We start from the raw sequence: 18,559 nt of genomic DNA, 5'->3' as shown, positions 1-18,559 counted from the left end.
TTAAAAGTTTGAGCTTTTGGTGCAACAAAAAATGAACCTATAGTAATAATATTGTTGAATATAAAAAATTGATGATAGGAATAATATGACAAAAATGTATAAGATTAAAATTGTTTTGGTGTTGGGAGATTCAAAATGTATATCTTAGATTAGAAGTAAGTTTACCACTAAAATCAAAGATTAAAATAATATAGGAACTATGTCTTGGATTTAATTGAATTTGTTGATTTTCAGTAAAATGGATCAATAGGATTGATAATGTTTTAGCTAACATGATGGATAATATAGATATCATGTAATTTGACATTCTATTACAATAAATTGTGCATGCTGATACTAGATAATGTGCATACTAGCGAGTTTTTGATGATGACAAAGATTTTTTGGATTCTCTAACATGTGAAGGAAAATACTAGGATCAAGGCATTGATTGGAATAGTTTAGTAGAAAATTAGGATGGTAAGGATACCTTGTTTGGAGAGGAAATTGTGCAACTCAAAATAAATAAAATAAAGAAGGGATTGGTGGCATTGGAAAAAACCTTTGATGAGCATGATAATCTCAAGATTTATAGATCTATTGTCATACAAGGTGAACTTAAAAAAGTTAATCTTAGAAATAAGAACTCTCCAAAGAAAAATTATATTGGTAAAAGGGTAACTCCTAATATTATATTTCTTTATTGAGAATATATACATGTATTTTCATGGTCATATGATGAGGTAAAAGCCTACAGAGATGATTTTCTCCAACATGAAATACTTTAAGGCCAACTATTAAACCCTTTAGACAGAGGCAAAGACCTATTCACTTAATATTGGACCCTAAAAGGAAAGAAAAGTTGATAAAGATGAGAGATGTAGGGATCATTAAGCCTCTGAGACATTCTATATGAGTTTCCAATCTTGTCCCTATAAGGAAGAAGAATGAGGACATAAGATTATGTGTTGATTTTAGGAATTTAAACATATCATCATTCAAATATAATCATGCCTTGCTCAACATGGAGGAACTAATATAAAAGGTAACAATAAAATGAGATTCTTTCTATGATGGATAGTTTCTTAGGTTATAACCAAGTAAAAGTGAAGGAATCAGAGTAATACAAGACTACATTTACCACTCCACGAGGAACATATGTATATGAAAGGATTCTCTTTGGTTTAACCAATGTAGGAGCAACTTTTCAAAGGGCTATGGATGTTTCTTTTTAGGGTTTAATTAATTTAATTCTTGTGGTCTACCAAGATGATCTCATTTCCTATTCAAAAAGGGCATAGGATCACTATAACCATTTGGAAAAAAATTCAAAAGATCCATTTAATTCAAAATGCCACTAAACCTAAAGAAGTGTCAATTTGGAGTCACGAAATGGAAACTCCTAGGAAATATTATATCCAAGGATAGAGTTAGGATTGACCTTGAGAGAGTAGAAACAATTGATAATATAAAGGTTCCTGAGACAGTTAAGGATATTCAAGATTTTTTTGGGAAAACTAACTTAAGATTTGTTTCAAAATATGTAGAAATAGTTAAGACTATTTCCAAAATGCTAAAAAAGGGAGAAAACGTTGTGTGGAATGAGGAAGAACTAAAAAATTTCTCTAATATAAAAAAGGTAATTAAGGAGGCACTAGTGCTAAAGGCTCCTAATGTCAAGAAACCTTTTCAAATATTTTCTTTTGCCTCCTATCACACTATTGTGGCTATAATGTTGCAAAAGAATGAAATAGGATATGAATAACCAATTGCATTATGACAAGGAGGGATTCATAACTTGTCTTGGCCTATCCACCAAGACACTCAAGGCTATCTTATATCCTCCTATGGTCCTATCTTCACCCTATACTAAGAAAATGCTTCTCCTTCCAACCAAACAATTGGATTGATCATTTCAATCTATCTACCATACTTATTACCCACTTCTTTGTTGATCTTCACCTAGTCAAGTAGTCTTATACTCGTCTAGGAATTTAAAAAATAATAATGGAAAACCAACTCCTAAGAACTCCAAAATTAATTTATAAACAATATGTAAATTTATATTCTTGATTCCAAAGGGCCATAGAGATTTGACTATTGGAAATCAAGAAAGAGCCATTTTTCTTAGTGTCACTCAAATTAGGTTAGTAAACTATACAATTACAAAATGATTTGCAAAAATATACCCAAAAAAAACTCAAGAAGAATCCAAATTAATACACAAGAAACTAAATTCAATCCTATCTCTATAAATGTAAAACAAAAATCCCAATCAATTGATTAAGATTTGGATTTTGAGAGTGCAAGATGACTATGGTAGGAAAATGCACTATGTTTTCTACTACTTCCAATGTGATTCTGTACAATCTCAACACCAACCATTCAATTGGGCATGAGATGGTGTTTTATACCTTTTTGGAATGTGTGGTACCTCCTACATAGGAAAAATAACTAAAAAACTTCAAGTTGCTTGGGTTTTGCACAATGTTGACAATATTGTCAAGTGCAACTTTTGCAAAATACAAAGTTGCTTGAGCAACTTTTCACAACTTTGCACTGTGACCATTAGTAGACCTCAAGAGACCTCGCATGAGTCTAGTAAGGTCTAAAATAAAATTCTAACATTATTTCCCAACTCTAGAGTTTTAGTCAAGGTTTGGGCAACCTTTGACCCACTTAACCAATTACAAGCAACTTGGGAATTATAAGGACACTTCTTGACTCCTAATTTTTTGACACTCACCTACCTATGTACATGACTCTAATCAAATCCTTGGGGCTTTATACCTATCCCTTATTCTTTGGTGGTTGGCTAAAACCATACAAGCCAAAACCATTTAGGACCTCAACTATGATCTTAGGCACTCCTACACCATTCTCCCCCTACAACAAAGAGACTAAGTAGGATATATAGGTAATAAGTCCAAACTAATACCATACTTCTTGAAATAAGTTTTAGCTACCAAAGTAGCCTCTGTTGTAGGAAGATGCCTCCATTTGATGAGATTCTCCATGTTAATTTTTTTCCTAGTCATCTTGTTCACCCTTGCATCTAATACCCGCTCATCTTGTGGATTTTCTTGGGATTGTAGACTAATGTCCCTAACCTCTCTATCAACCTCTAATTTTTTTATTTTCTCTATCAATTTAGGGCCTTTGTAAGCAATGAGATCTTTAACATTGAAAATGGGTGGAAGGCCTAACTCCTTAGGCAAGTCTATCTTGTATACATTTTGACCATACTTGACCAAGACCTTACATGGTCCTATCCTCTTCATTTGAAGCTTACTTGGAACTACCTTTTACAATCTAGACTTTTTTAGGTGCACTAACACCCAATCTCCCACTTGAAACTAAATATCTCTTCTTCTCTCATCTACCTTGTTTTTCAACTTTTGATTTGCCTCTATGAAGTCTTTTTGACCTAATCATGAATCTCCTTCATGGATTGGGAAAAGTCTTTAGAATGCACACTAATTTCTTCATGCTCCTTCAACTCTCTAACTTCACAAACTCCCCATGAACAAAGGCCATAGATAATCTGTAATGTACTCTAGCTAGTGAATTTGTTGGTACTATCATGATAAGTAAGCTTAGCTTGTGGTATGACATGATCCCATGACTATCCATAATTTTTGGTTAAGCATCCAAGTTCATTCCCAAGAACTCTATTGATGACCTCTATTTGACCATATGTTTGGGATGGTATGATGAACCACGAGCCAAATTAGTGCCTAATCTCATCCATAATGTTTTTCAAAAATGGCCCATGAATGTGTTATCCCTATCTAATATAATGTTGATAGGTAAACCATGAATTCTAACCACTTCCTTGAAGAAAAGGTGTGCTATGTAGTTGGCATCACGAGTTGTCTTGCATGGTATAAATTAGCTCATTTTACTAAATATTTCCACTACTACAAACACACTATTAAAACCAATTTCTATCCTTTGTAAACCAACTATGAAATTTATGTTTATGCATTCCAAGGTCTATTAGGTATTGGTAAGTCTTGATATAAGCCAACATTTGAAGAGGTCCCTTTAGCCTTTTGACAAATGACACATTGCTCAACATATTTTCTGATATCCCTTTGCATTCTTGGCTAATAGTAGTGCCTACTTACAAGCTCTATGGTTTTATTCAAACCAAAGTTCCCACAGAATCTCCCATTGTGTTTTTCTTGAATAAGGTTCTCCCTCACAAAACCTCTTGGAACACATAGCTAATTATCTCTAAACAATGAACTACTTTTCAAGGTATAGTTAGAAAAGTCACTATGAAAATGATTGTTAAATGATGAGCATAACTTGTAAGCTTCTAAAAAATCTTCATCACCCTCATAGAGATTCTTGAATCCTTCTATTCCAATGCTTTTCAATTTAATCTCTTGGACTATTAAGAGCCTATTGCTCAATGCATCTGCCACCTTGTTAGTTTGCCCCCTTTTGTTCTTAATGATAAAGTTGTATGCTTGTAAGAACTCCATCCACTTAATGTGCCCTAGACTTAGTTTCCCTTGTGTGTTAGTGAAACTCACAACTTCATTATTAGTATAGACTATAAGCTCTATAGGAAAAATGTAATGCCTCCATTTTCTAAATGGTTTGGACTAGTGCATACAAATCCAAGTCATATGAGGAGTACCTTAAATTAGCCTCATTCAATCTTTCACTGAAAAATGTCACAACCCTCTTGACTTAGGACTTCTCCCACAACAATCTCACTTGCATCACACTCCAGAATGAATAATTGGTCAAAACTTGGAAAAACTAAGATGGGTTGTGTAGAAACCTCTTTCTTCAACTTCCCAAACCCTTCACCTACTACCTTAGTCCATCCAAATTAGTTTTGAGTCCTCCTTTGATGGCATCTAGTATGGGTGCACATATCTCACTTAATCTTCTCACAAACTTCCTATAGAATTGAGCTATCTCCTATTGGAAATCTGATTGAAAAGCTCATTGTTGAAGATCAAAGAAAGAAGATTTTTGTTTTCAATCATTGTTTTTTCATTGATGTCAAACCTACTACTTGTAGGAATGACATTTGCTTATAAGGTCCAAGTACTATCACTTAGTTGATTGATGAAGATTTGATCAACAAGATGTAACAAGAGTACCTAAGGGAAAGGTTGAGTTATTATGTTGTAATGAAGTGAAAGGATTAGTTAAGACAATGGCTAAATGATGTATTGTTAGCATACTCAAAGATACAGAGGTTGGTCACACTTAGAAATATTGGAGGAAGAAGTTGTAACAAGGTTGACTACAAATCTTAAAATAAGATCATTAGTGGGTGCTGAGCAAGTTAGTTGAAGCCGAGAAAATTCTTAGTTGAAACTAAGCATCAAAAAATTCTAGTGTGTGCCAAGTGATCTTCAAGTGCCGAGTGAAGATCAAGTGCCAAGCATCAAAAAATTCTTAGTAGTTGCTGAGTGATCTTCAAGTGTTGAGCATTAGGAAAAACATAGTTGATGCCGAGTAACACAATATGTGCTGAGCACCAGTATTTCAATAGTGCTGAGCTACTACATTATTTCAAATGACAAATATTTCCCAAATCTGAGTTGATAAAGTGGTTACCTTGAATTTTGTAAACTAGTTGGAAGATAAGGATGATGAGCTGGTTGCACAAAAATCTATGTAAACCATTTTTGCTTGAATTCTAAAGGATTATTCAAGAAGTTTATAGAGGAAATAGAATATGGGTTAGATGCAATGAATCCTACCTAATCCATACAAATTAAAATTAAAGAATGGAAGAATTGAGCAGGAAAAGAGCTTCAAGACTTCTATTTAAGGAGTCATATACCAAGAAGAAAAGAGCTACTGATACTATTGTTGCTGAAGAGAAAAATCTTTGAAGTAGTTGGAAGCGTATCAAGGAGAAGACATCTAGGAGAAGGAAGAGCACAAAGGCTTTACTTCTATAAGTGGTCATGAAGAGATGATTGCACTGGTACATTAAATATGGAGACTCAAGGAGACTAAACTTGAGAAGAGGACAAGCTATCAAGAGTTGTAGAGATTGAAGGCCAGGAAATGGTGTGAGCTAAGAAGTGATCTGTGATCTACAAGATAAGTTGTATGTTGTAGTCAGGTCAAGATTTTCTAATACTCTCTAGCAATTGTATTAGATCTAAAAAATCTTATGGACTTAGGTTGGCCTAACAACCATTTGTAAATCCTTTAACAGGGTGACATTCCAAGTGAATGTTCTAAAGTTGTCTAACTAGGCCCACTTCTAATAGGGTGGTTAAATCCTCTAACAAGGTCACATTTAACACTCTGTTGTAAGCCTTTATCAGGGTAGGCCTTTCATAGGGCATCACTTCAAAAGAGTGAGAATTGAGTAGCATGTTACTGGTGGTTTTTCCCAAATTGGGTTTCCACATAAATCATTGTGTTATGTTTTAATTTCTTATGTGTTATGCTTGCATGTTGATAGATAGTAACTTCCTAGTTAGAAAAGTTAAAGCTTGGATGAGTAAATGGTTGAATGGGCTCACTATATTTAGTAAAAAGTTTAAATAGGACATTTGGACCTTGAATAACTGATTCATGCCCCCCCCTCCCACTCTTAGTTATTCTAAAGCATTTCTAACAATTGGTATCAGAGCCATTTGCTGATTTAGTTTCAATGTACTAGAAGCAGGAAGATCAAGATGTCCAAGAGAGAAGTTCCCAAGCTCAACAAAGACAAGTTTGTTGCATGGTAGAGTTTGATGAAATTTCACCTTAGATCAATAGGTGACTATGCACAAACCTCAATTGGGACAGAGCATGTAAATCAATCATGATCTCTTACTACAGATGATTTGAACAAAAAGAAGAAGCACAATCAAGCAATGCTAGAGATTGCCTCTGCACTTAATTATGCAGAATATGATGACATCAAAGATTGTGACACTGCATTCAAAATGTGGAAAGCTCTATCAAATATCTATGGAGGAGATCAAAATTTCTAGAGAGCAAAGAGAGAAAGCCTAAGAGGAAAGTTTGATGACATGAAAATGGAGGAAGGTGAAAATGCTTCTTAGTATGCTGCAAGAATGAAAGAAGTGGTAAGTGCAATAAGAAGTCTAGGTGGTCAATTGGAAAAAGAAATTGTCATCAACAAATACTTAAGAACTCTACTTCCTATCTATGTTATTAGAGTTTCAGATATCCAAGAGTTGAGTTGTATACAAGGAAAAACACTAACCTTTGAAGGAATAGTGGAAAGACTTACTGCATTTGAGCTATCCAATTTTGATAACTATAGACCTAAGAACCTTGAATTTTCTTTCAAAGCCAAGATGACAATAAAAGAAACCAAGGAGGAAGCATCAAGAAAGAAGAGAAGAAAAGGAAAACATGCATCCAGTGATAACAACACAGATGAAGAAGATGTCGAACCATTAGAAGCACTACTAGCTAGGAGATTTCATGAAGGCAAAGGTAAATTCAAAGGTAAGCTCCCTATCATATGTTTCAGTTGTAACAAAGTAGGTCATATTTCTACATGATGTACACAAAAGAAGAACTACAAAGAAGGAAACAAGTATAGGAACAAAAGAGAAGATGATAGCAAAGACTATAAGGAGAAAGGAAAAAGATGCTACATTGTTAAAGAAGATTCTAATGAGAATGATGATGAAGTGGTCTATGTAGCCATGAAGGATGAACTAGACAAAGATGAAGATAAAGCAACAACATAAGTTACTTGCGTGAACAAGAATGACAAGTGGATCATAGACAGTGGATGCTCACATCACATGACAGGAGATAAAAGTAAGTTCATTACATTTACTAAATATGACAGAAATAGAGTTAGATTTGGTAATGATGCTCCATGTCAAATAAAAAGAAAAGGTTCTATTAAACTCATAGAGAAAATTTCATGTGATAATGCATACTATGTTGAAGGATTGAACTACAACTTGTTGAGTGTATCACTGTTTGGCAATGTAGGTTGCAAAGTTGAATTTGGAAACAAAACTGCCAAGATTTATAACACTGATGAAAAGTTAGTAGGAAAAGGTGAAAAAACTAGGAGTAATTTGTTTTACCTAGATATGGAAGATGCAACATGTCTTGTTGTTAGATTTGATGATGTGTGGTTGTGCCATAAAAGGCTATGTCATGTTAACTTTGATAATCTAGTCAACATCAACAAAAAGAACAAAGTCAAAGGGTTGCCAAAATTAAAGAAACTTGAAAACACAATGTGCAAAAAATGTCAATTAGGGAAGATGACTAAATCTAGTTTCAAAAGCAAAACATTCACTTCCAAGGAAGTACTAGAGTTAGTCCATACAGACTTATGTGGTCCAATAGAAGTGCAAAGCTACCTAGGCGATAGATACATAATGCTATTTGTAGATGACTATTCTAGGATGATGACTGCTATGTTGTTAAAGAAAAAATCTAATGCATTTCAAATGTTTAAGTGGTATTTGGCTAAAGTAGAGAAGGAAATAGGAAAGAACCTGAAGTTCCTAAGGTCAGACAGAGGAGATGAGTTCACATCAAAAAAATTTGAAATATTTTGCAATAACAAAGGTATCAAAAGGCAAACATCAACATCAAGAACTCCACCACAAAATGGAATTGCTGAAAAAAGGAATAGGTTAGTGATTGACTATGCTAGAACCTTGATGATGGAGAAAAATATTGCACTAAAGTACTGGAGAGAAGCTATAAATACTACATTCTACAAACTAAATAGAGTTCAAGTCAAGAAAGGTACAAATGCAACACCTTTTGAATTGTGGTATGGTCACTCACCTAATGTTAAACATTTCAAAGTATTTTGTTGTAAATGCTATATTTTAAAAACCACTAAAAATGGCAAGTTTGATACAAAAAGTGATGAAGGCATATAAGTGTTTGAATACTAACACTAATAAGATTGTGGAGAGTGCAAATGTAAGTTTTGATGAGCATGCAAAAGTTCAGGTTGATGAGTCCAAGCAATCAAAGGATTATAGATCCTTTGTATACTTCCATGAAGGAATGACTGTTGAAGATAGTGCTGCAAATCAAATTGAGAATCAACAACAAATTTTAGTATCTGCCAAGTCTCAGCTTGTGAATGTTGAGTTGCATTCAAAAGCCAAGCTGCAAAATGTAGAAATGCACAGTCTTGTTCTGAAAATAGTGTACATGGGAGGAATTATGGAGTGCGAGGTGAGGAAGAGAAAAATGATTTTGATGTTGAAGGATCAAACATGGAAAGAAGGACAGAACCAAGTTTAGCCAAGTATGTGAGAAGAAATCACCCTATAGATAAAATCATTGGTGATGAGGATGCTAAACCAATGACAAGGAATAGACTCAAGAATGAATCATGTTTGTTGAGCAAGGTTGAACCTAAAATAGTGAAAGATGCATTGCAAGATGATGACTAGTATAAAGCCATGGAAGAGGAGATAGATCAAATTGAGAAGAACAAAACATGGACTTTAGTTCCTAGACTAGCTGATAAGAATGTAATTGGTACCAAATGGGTGTTTAGAAACAAACTTGATGAGAATGGTGAGATAACAAGAAACAAAGCTAGACTAGTTTGGAGAGGCTATGCACAAGAAGAAGGACTAGATTATGGGGACACATTTCCCCTTGTTGCAAGAATGGAAGGAGTAAGAACATTACTTGCATATGCTGCATATAAAGCTTTCAAAGTCTACCAAATGGACATGAAGTCTACTTTTCTAAATGGTATACTAGAAGAGGAAGTCTACATAGAACAACTAGAGGGATTTTTTGATGAGAAGAACAAGGGCATGGTCTGCAAACTGCACAAAGCACTTTATGGATTGAAGCAAGCACCTAGAGCATGGTATGAGAGGCTGCACAAATATCTTGTGAAGATAGGATTTGAGAGAATAGATGACAACAAAAACTTGTACATCAAAGCTGAAAAAGGTAAAGACATTTTGATATCTTAAATCTTTTTTGATGATACAATATTTGACGAAAAAGATTTTCTATGCAAAGATTTTGCTAATGAAATGAAACATGAATTTGAGATGTCAATGTTTGGAGAAATCAATGTTTTTGTTGGATTACAAGTACATGAATTGAAACATGGATATTTGTGACCTAATCCAAATAGATCAAGGAGACACTCAAAACATTTGAGTTAGAAGACTCAAAACTAGTCAACACACCTATGGAAACTGGACATAAGCTATCCAAGAATGATGAATCTGCTGAAGTAAATCAGACATTGTATAGGTCAATGATTGGAAAGCTAAAATATATTGTACATAGTAGACTAGACATTGCATTAGCTATTGGAATAGTGGAAATATTTTTTGCAAATCCAAGAGAAAATCACTTAATAGTAGTAAAGAGAATACTAAGGTACCTAAAAGGAACTGATGACTTTGGTTTGTACTACAAGAGAAGTGAGAAGTTTGGACTAAGAGCCTACACTGATGCAGATTGGGGAGGTAACATTGATGATAGAAAAGGCACTAGTGGAGGAGCACTTTTCTTGGAAAAAAGGTTGATTACATGGACTAGCAGAAAGCAAAGCTACACCTCACAGTCCACTGCTGAAGCTGAATATATTGCAGCTGCTATAAATTGTACCAATATTGTATGGATTAAACATTTTTTGCAAGGTATGAAGCAAGAGGAAGCTGAGCCTGTGATACTTTATTATGATAATACAAGTGCTATCAACATATCAAAAAACCCTGTAATGCATGCTAGAACCAAGCATATTGCAATCAAGTATCACTATGTAAGAGAGTTGGCGAAAGACAAACAAGTGAAGATGGAATATCTTAGCTCAAAGGAACAAATTTCTGATATCTTCACAAAGGCACTATCTAAAGATGCTTTTGAGTATCTTAGAAGTTAGGGGTGATACCCCTAACTAAGGCTACTTGAAGAAAAAGACAAGACTACCCTGCGTCAAATGAGTTGATTGTTGAAGATCTTACACATTGATGTAGAAGATGTTTACTTTGGGATTTATGCCAAAAGTAGTAGAAGTGCTGAAGTCCCAAATTAGTTAAAAGCAAGGTGACATAGGGAGAAATTAAATGAACCTGTAAGAGCTACATTTGGATATTAAGATGCTAATATATCTTTGGCATTGCTGTCAAAGAGGGAGAAATAACAAAAAATTGATCAACAATTGTTGAAGATAAAGAATCAGAAGATAGAGGGAGAAGTTGACTAAAGTAATCAAAGGTTGATCAGAACAACAAAAGATAAGCAATACAGGGGGAGAAAGACAAAGAGTAAGGATACAATAGCAAAGAGGGAGAAGCAGCAATGAAGCAATCAAAATAGTAAAAGGAGATGTGAAAATTGTTGGTAATGCAATTAGTTTTTGTCATTTGACTTATTGTTCTAACCTAGTAAGCTTTTGGTTGAATAGTTTAGTTTGATGGTTGATCAATTCGGTTTGCCATCAATGCCAAAGAGGGAGATTGTTGGAAATCTAATTGAAAAACTCATTGTTGAAGATCAAAGAAAGAAGATTGTTGTTTTCAATCATTGTTTTGTCATTAATGTTAAACCTGCTACTTGTAGGAATGACATTTTCTTATAAGGTCCAAGTACTATCACTTAGTTGATTGATGAAGAGGATTTGATCAACAAGATGTAACAAGAGTACCTAAGGGAAAGGTTGAGTTATGATGCTATAAGAACTGCAAGGATTAGTTAAGACAATGGCTAAATGATGTATTGTTAGCATACTCAAAGATACAGAGGTTGGTCACACTTAGAAATATTGGAGGAAGAAGTTGTAACAAGGCTGACTACAAAGCTAAAACTAAGATCATTAGAGGGTGCCAAGCAAGTTAGTTAAAGCTGAGAAAATTCTCAGTTGGAGCCAAGTATCAGAAAATTCTAGTGTGTGCCAAGTGATCTTCAAGTGCCGAGTGAAGATCAGGTGCCGAGCATCATAAAACTCTTAGTTGGTGTTGAGTGATCTTCAGGTGCCAAGCACTAGTATTTCAATAGTGTTGAGCTGCTGCATTATTTCAAATGACAAAGATTCACCAAATCTGAGCCAACAAAGTGGTTACCTTGAATTTTGTGAATGAATTGGAAGATAAGGATGATGAGCTGGTGGCACAAAAATCTATGTAAAACATTTTTGGGCAAATTCTAAAGGATTATTCAAGAAGTTTCTAGAGGAAATAGAATATGGGTTAGATGCAATGAATCCTACCTAATCCATACAAATTGAAATTAAAGAATAGAAGAATCAAGAAGGAAAAGAACTTCAAGACTTTTATTTAAGGATTCATATACCAAGAAGCAAAGAGCTATTGATAGTGTTGCTGCTGAAGAGTGAAATCTATGAAGTAGTTGGAAGGGTGTCAAGGAGAAGACATCTAGGAGAAGGAAGAGAACAAAGGCTCTACTTCTATAAGTGGTCATGAAGAGATGATTGCACTAGTCATTGAGTATGGAGACTCAAGGAGACTAAGCTTGAAAAGAGGGAAAGCTATATGGAGTTGTAGAGATTGAAGGCTAGGCAATGGTATGAGTTGAGAAGTGATCTGAGATCTACAAGATAAGTTGTATGTTGTAGCTAGGTCAAGATTTTCTAATACTCTCTAGCAATTATATTAGATCTGGAAAATCCTATGGAGTTAGGTTGGCCTAATAGCCATTTGTAAATCCTTTAACAGGGTGGCATTCTAAGTGAATGTTCTAAAGTCCTCTAAGAAGGCCCACTTCTAATAGGGTGGTTAAATCCTCTAACAAGCTCACATTTAATAGTGTGTTGTAAGCCTTTAAAAAGTTAGGCCTTTCACATGGCATCACTTCAAAAGAGTGAGAATTGAGTAGCATGTTACTGGTGGTTTTTCCCAAATTGGGTTTCCATGTAAATCGCTATGTTATGTGTTGATGTCTTATGTGTTATGCTTGCATGTTGATATATAGTAACTTGCTAGTTAGAAAAGTTAAAGCTAGGATGAATAAATAGTTGAATGGGCTCACTACATTTAGTGAAAAGTTTGAATAGGACATTTGGACCTTGAATAATTGATTCACCCCTCCCCCCCACTCTCAGTTATTCTAAAACATTTCTAACATCTCCTTGTTTTGATCTAGAGGACATCTTGTAAGAAACTTTATTAGCAAAAGATGCCCCTAATACAAAGTCAATCTGGTGACTTTGGCTTGTTGAGGAGGCAAGGTAGTTGGTGTTCCATCACATATGATGTCTTGGAAACCCTCAAGTAATTTCTTTCCTTCATGAGGAATGATGGACTATTTTGTGTTTTCTTCCTCCTTGGGCTTCAAACAAATGTCATACCCTACTCCCTCTTCATGTTTGATGTCTTCCAAGAACACTTTTCCACTCATCAATAGGTTAGGTATTTCTATTGTTGCTTCATCAAATTCCTCTTCCACTAAGGATTATATCTTGTAAATTACTCCACTCTTCTTGAAGGTGTATACATTCTTTCTACTTTGATGGATAATTTCTCTATCAACTTGCCATGGTCTACCCAACAAAAGGTGACAAGCATCCATGGGAAAACCATCACATAGTATTTTATCACTATAATCCCCAATGGAAACTCCATCCAAGCTTGTTCATTCACTAACACATTCTGCCCCTTGTTTAACCAAGTTACCCTATAAGGATGGCTATGAGGTTCGTTGACAAGTTTAAGATTCCTCATTGCTTCCTTTGAGATAATGTTATTAGTAGACCCTAAGTCTATGATCAGTTTACACACTTTTCCAAGGATCTTGCACTTGATCCTAAATAATGACCTTCTTTTCTTTGTTTCCTCTCCATTTGGTTCTCTAATTAAGACTCCCTTAAGCATTAAATTTCCCCCCTTTTCTGAAGTAAGACTCACATTTAATTTGTTGACATCATCTTCTTCTCCATGAGAATATGTTACCTTTTTCTACCCTTGGGATGATGAGTATGTCTTGTTAGGAGATCTATATGTGGAGTGTCTTAAGTTGGCACAATTATAATGCTTCATGATAGATAAATGGGAACTCCTACCAAAACTGCAAAATCTTCATCTTCCCCTACTATAGCTACCTCTGTTACTATTGTCATTTCCTTTCTCATTTAGTTTGGATTCTATTTGACATTTGAATTAATTATCTCTTCCACCTTATCCACTTCTATGGGTTCTTCTTTCATCTCTACCTTTTCCTCTACCCCTTACATTGGAATCTTGCCTTTTCTTGTTCTTCTCTTCCATCTTACGGGCCAACTAAAAATACTTGTGAACTGTGGTGGGGGTCCATGGACTGATTTCTTCTTGAATTTCCCATCTCAAGTCTTCTAACTATCTAGAAACCTTCACACTTTATTCTTCTTGAATCTTGGACCTTAAACATAGTTTTTGAAACTCCTCAGTGTAAGAGGCAACATCCATATCCTTATATTTTAGGCTTTGTCTCTTCTTGTGGAGTTGAATTTCATTTTCTTTAGGAAAATAATTTTCTCTAATTTTGGTTACAATAGCCTTCCAATTGATTATTGGTTTCTTAGTTTCCTTCTCCCTCTCTTCTTGGAGAAACTTCCACCAAGTTAGGGGTTGATCCCCTCAATCTTTCCTTTGAAACTTTCACCTTTTGAGCCTCTATGACTGCTTCACATTCAAATTGATTCTCCATGCTCTCTATCCATTCCATTACCAATTTTGAATCTATCTTGCTTTTGAACAAGGGTATAACTTCAAGTGACTTTCCAATCATTTCTTTGAGGGCTTTGAGGAAGGCTTCCTCTTGCATTCAAGGATCTGGTTCAAGTTGTACATCTTCTTCATCTATGGCTTTTCCCTAATCTTCATTCTCTTCTAGCTTTCTTTAGCTTACTCTATTCTCTCTACAATTTTTTTAATTTTTTATTCATGGCCTCTAAGGACTCTTATATAATCCCATTTATCTCCCATTTCTCTATCAAATCCCTCACCAGATCTACATTTGTCACCATGGTGCTCTCACCTATTGAATCACCTTCCAAGTAAGACATACACTTAGTCCAAATCTTTCACTAGCTGTGATACCAATTTGATGAGGAAGTATTTCTAACTTTCCTTGGCCTATCTACCAAGCCACTCAAGGCTCTCCTATATTCTTCCTAGGGTCCTATCTTGAACCTACCACTTAGGGAATACTTCTCCTATTCCCCTACTTCACCAATCTACTCCCACCAATTTGTAACTCCTCACTAACTCCAAGGTTAAGTTGCACCCCTTGTCTTGAATTCCACCATAGGACAAACTAAGACATTCAATAGGATTCCATTATCTGTAGAGATTCCATTCTTATGCATTTGATGATATTCAAAGTTCTTGATGAGGTTTGAGTCATCAATTTGTGGACAATTTCAAGAATCCTTATTTAGGAGGGCTACTGGGGCTAGTAGCAATTATGCCTCCTAATTGAGCTTTAGATCTCTAACTTCACAATAATCCAAAGGAGTTTTCAAATAAATTTTAGGATCAAATACCCTTTTTTGAGTATTCCAAGTTTCATCTAGTTTTAGTTCACGAATGTGTTTGAACACTACCAAACTAAAAACACCCTTATTTTAAGTGTGCTTAGGCGAGAGTAGTATTGGGATGGGTGACCTACTAGGAAGTCCTTGCTTCACCCCTATGAGCATCACCTAGATCCAATGAGTGCTAAGTGTTCCATTTATTCTCATGAGAGTTGGATTCATGTTGAATCACTACTCATGAAACATGGGTCAATAAGTTTGACTCAAAATCAAATAGTTAAATCCTGATAGCAATATCACAATTTGACTTGCTATGGAAATTATCTCCTACTTATCAATTGATGAGCTGAAGGGGATTTCTAATGAATGGTTCATAAGACACAACACTTGGTGAAGATTTTTCAAATGGGGTTGCAAGTTTTTGGTTTAACCATGGAGGAAACTTTGTAGTTAAGCATGCTTAGGCTAGAGTAGTACTAGGATGGGTGACCTCCTGGGAAGTCTCGATGCTTCACCATTGTGAGCATCACCTAGATCCAATGAAGGCTAAGTGTTCCATTTATTCTCATGAGAGATGGATTCATGTTGAATAACTACTCATGAAACATGGGTCAATGAGTTTGACTCAAAATCACATGGTTAAATCCTGGTAGCAATATCACAATTGCATACGTGCTAAATGCTATTATCAAAGATATATTTAGACAAGAAAAGATTACAGGAAGGAGATGTAGACAGATCAATCATATTCAAGAATTTTACATAAATATCCAGATCACAAAAATTGGTAAGAGGCCAAGGATTAGAAAATCTCATGGCTAATGCTAATTTAGAAGCAATACAAGTGAATCAAATAAATCTTGAAGACATAGTTGTTAGTATTGAGCATTGTCCCTAGTATAAGGAAGTTGTGTACTTCCTAAGATAAATAAAATGTCATGACAATCTACATGGAAATAAAATAAGAACTATAAAGCTTAGAGCATCAAAATATGTTCTAATTCAAGGAGATCTTTATTGGAGAAATAGGGTGGTGTATTTCTTTTTTGTTTAGGAACATATCAAGAATCAATTACCTTGAAAGATTTACATGAAAGACACTGTGGAGGTCAATTTTTAGCAAAGACCACAACCCACAAAATTTTGTGTGCAAGTTGAGATTGCCATGCCTATGCAAGAAAATGTGAAGCATGTCAAATATTCTCTGAAAAGTTAAAATATAATGGATCTCTTCATTTGAGAACCTTGTAGGCTTAGGAACCTTTTCAAGTATGGAGAATTGAATTCATAGGAATAAGTCAAGTGAAGGATATAGTTTGATTTTAGTGGCTACTAATTACTTTACTAAATGGGTAGAAGCTATGCCTAGCAATAAATCTACTAGCAAAGTTGTGATCTAATTTATAATGGAAACCATTATTACCAAGTTTGGGGTTCCTTACAAGCTTAGTATGGACAAAAACATGTTCTTTAGATCAGAATTTTTTTCTAAATATTGCAATATTGCAACAAGTATGGTATAGTTGATTCACACTCTTGTCCATACCCTCAAGGAAATGGTTTAGTAGATTCAAGTAATAATAGTTTATTAAAAATCATCAAGATAAGGCTAGACAACAACAAAAAGGCTTGGGATACTAAGCTAATCCTAGCAATATGGGTTGACTGAATTATAGTAAAAAAATCTATATGTTTTTCTCCTTTTAATTTAGTTTAGGACAAAGAAGCTATACTCAATTTAAATAATCTATTTTTGGTATATAGGTCTATGAGAGAAGAATAGTTTAAAGATATTGATTTCATGGACAAGAGGATAAATGCATTGGTTGAACTAGATGAGATCAGAAGATCACCATTGGAGCATAACATTAAAAAGAAGAAATATGTCAAATTCCTTCATGACAAGAGATCAAAGGAAAGATCATTTATGTATAATCAGTTAGTTTTTTAATTTGTTTAAATTTCTTGTTTGTTTTCTTGTTTGTATTATTTGTTCCCACATATTTGGATTCTTGCCATATTTTATAGAAATATGCATCCCCAAAAAGAGCCATCGGTGGTGCCCTTGAATTTTCTCCAAATTTGGTATCAAAATTCATCAAACAAAGTTTTTTTTCCATATTAGAGATAGATTTGGGAAGACAAAAAAACAATGAAAGTTCTCTACTTTGTAGACATTGCATAAAGGGGAGTGTGAAATGTCAAATATTTTCCAAATTGCAAATGACAATTGTGAAGGCATGTGAAAGGTGAAATTCACTATTTTGGAGGGGTCTTACACATATGGTGCAAAATCATGCTTTTGAGAGAGATGAAATATATAACCCACAAAATTGAAAAATATTCAAAAATCACATACACTAATTCTTATTGGCTGTGATGTGGCAATTTTTGAAACTTTGAAGGGCATGATCAAGGTACCTTGTAAAGTGGTGATACTTATTTGGATTGCAGGTAGTGTCTGGAAGGTGCATCAAAAAATGATAAGTATTAAATAACATAAACCTCTATCACATTTTTGAAATTGGTGGTCAAATAAGCATGCAAAAAGGTGATATGACTATTGTTAGGATATCTTGGGAAGCCTAGAACAAATTTTGCAAGTTTTAATTGGAAAAGACATTAATGGAGTATGAATGAAGACCAAGCATGTGTGGAATGTATTCAACATGATTGTTCAATTTATGACTCATTAAATACTATTATTTTATTAAGGCATTGATGTGAGTTGGTGTTGCATTGTAATTTTAAAGTATAGTATCCAACCAATTTTTTTAGTTGTAGAGTATCATTCTTATTATACGCGTAAAGATAGGTCTATCAGTTCAAGAACATCTAGGAGGACAAGAGCCTAAGACAATGATGCAACTAGAACTCACCCTAGAAGAAGAGGATCAAATTGACATAATCAATAACATGTATGTGGATACATGGGAGTTAAGGAAGAATTATGCAAGTTATATTACTGACTGCAACAAATTGAGATGAAGGAGGATAAGGTTGAGATCATGATGATTTGGGTAAAGTGTAGAAGGAAACCAAGGGAATGAGCATACTTGTACGAGATGCTAGACATGTTCTGAGAGCTTCTACCATAATGCTAAAAGGATTTTTTTGTTTTATTGTAAATAA

Source organism: Cupressus sempervirens, chromosome 10, assembly GCF_028749045.1.
Source record: "Cupressus sempervirens isolate cs-2001-9-10 chromosome 10, ASM2874904v1, whole genome shotgun sequence".
Lineage (NCBI taxonomy): Eukaryota > Viridiplantae > Streptophyta > Pinopsida > Cupressales > Cupressaceae > Cupressus > Cupressus sempervirens.
The sequence above is the reverse complement of the archived record's forward strand: the minus strand, read 5'-3'. Positions refer to the sequence as shown.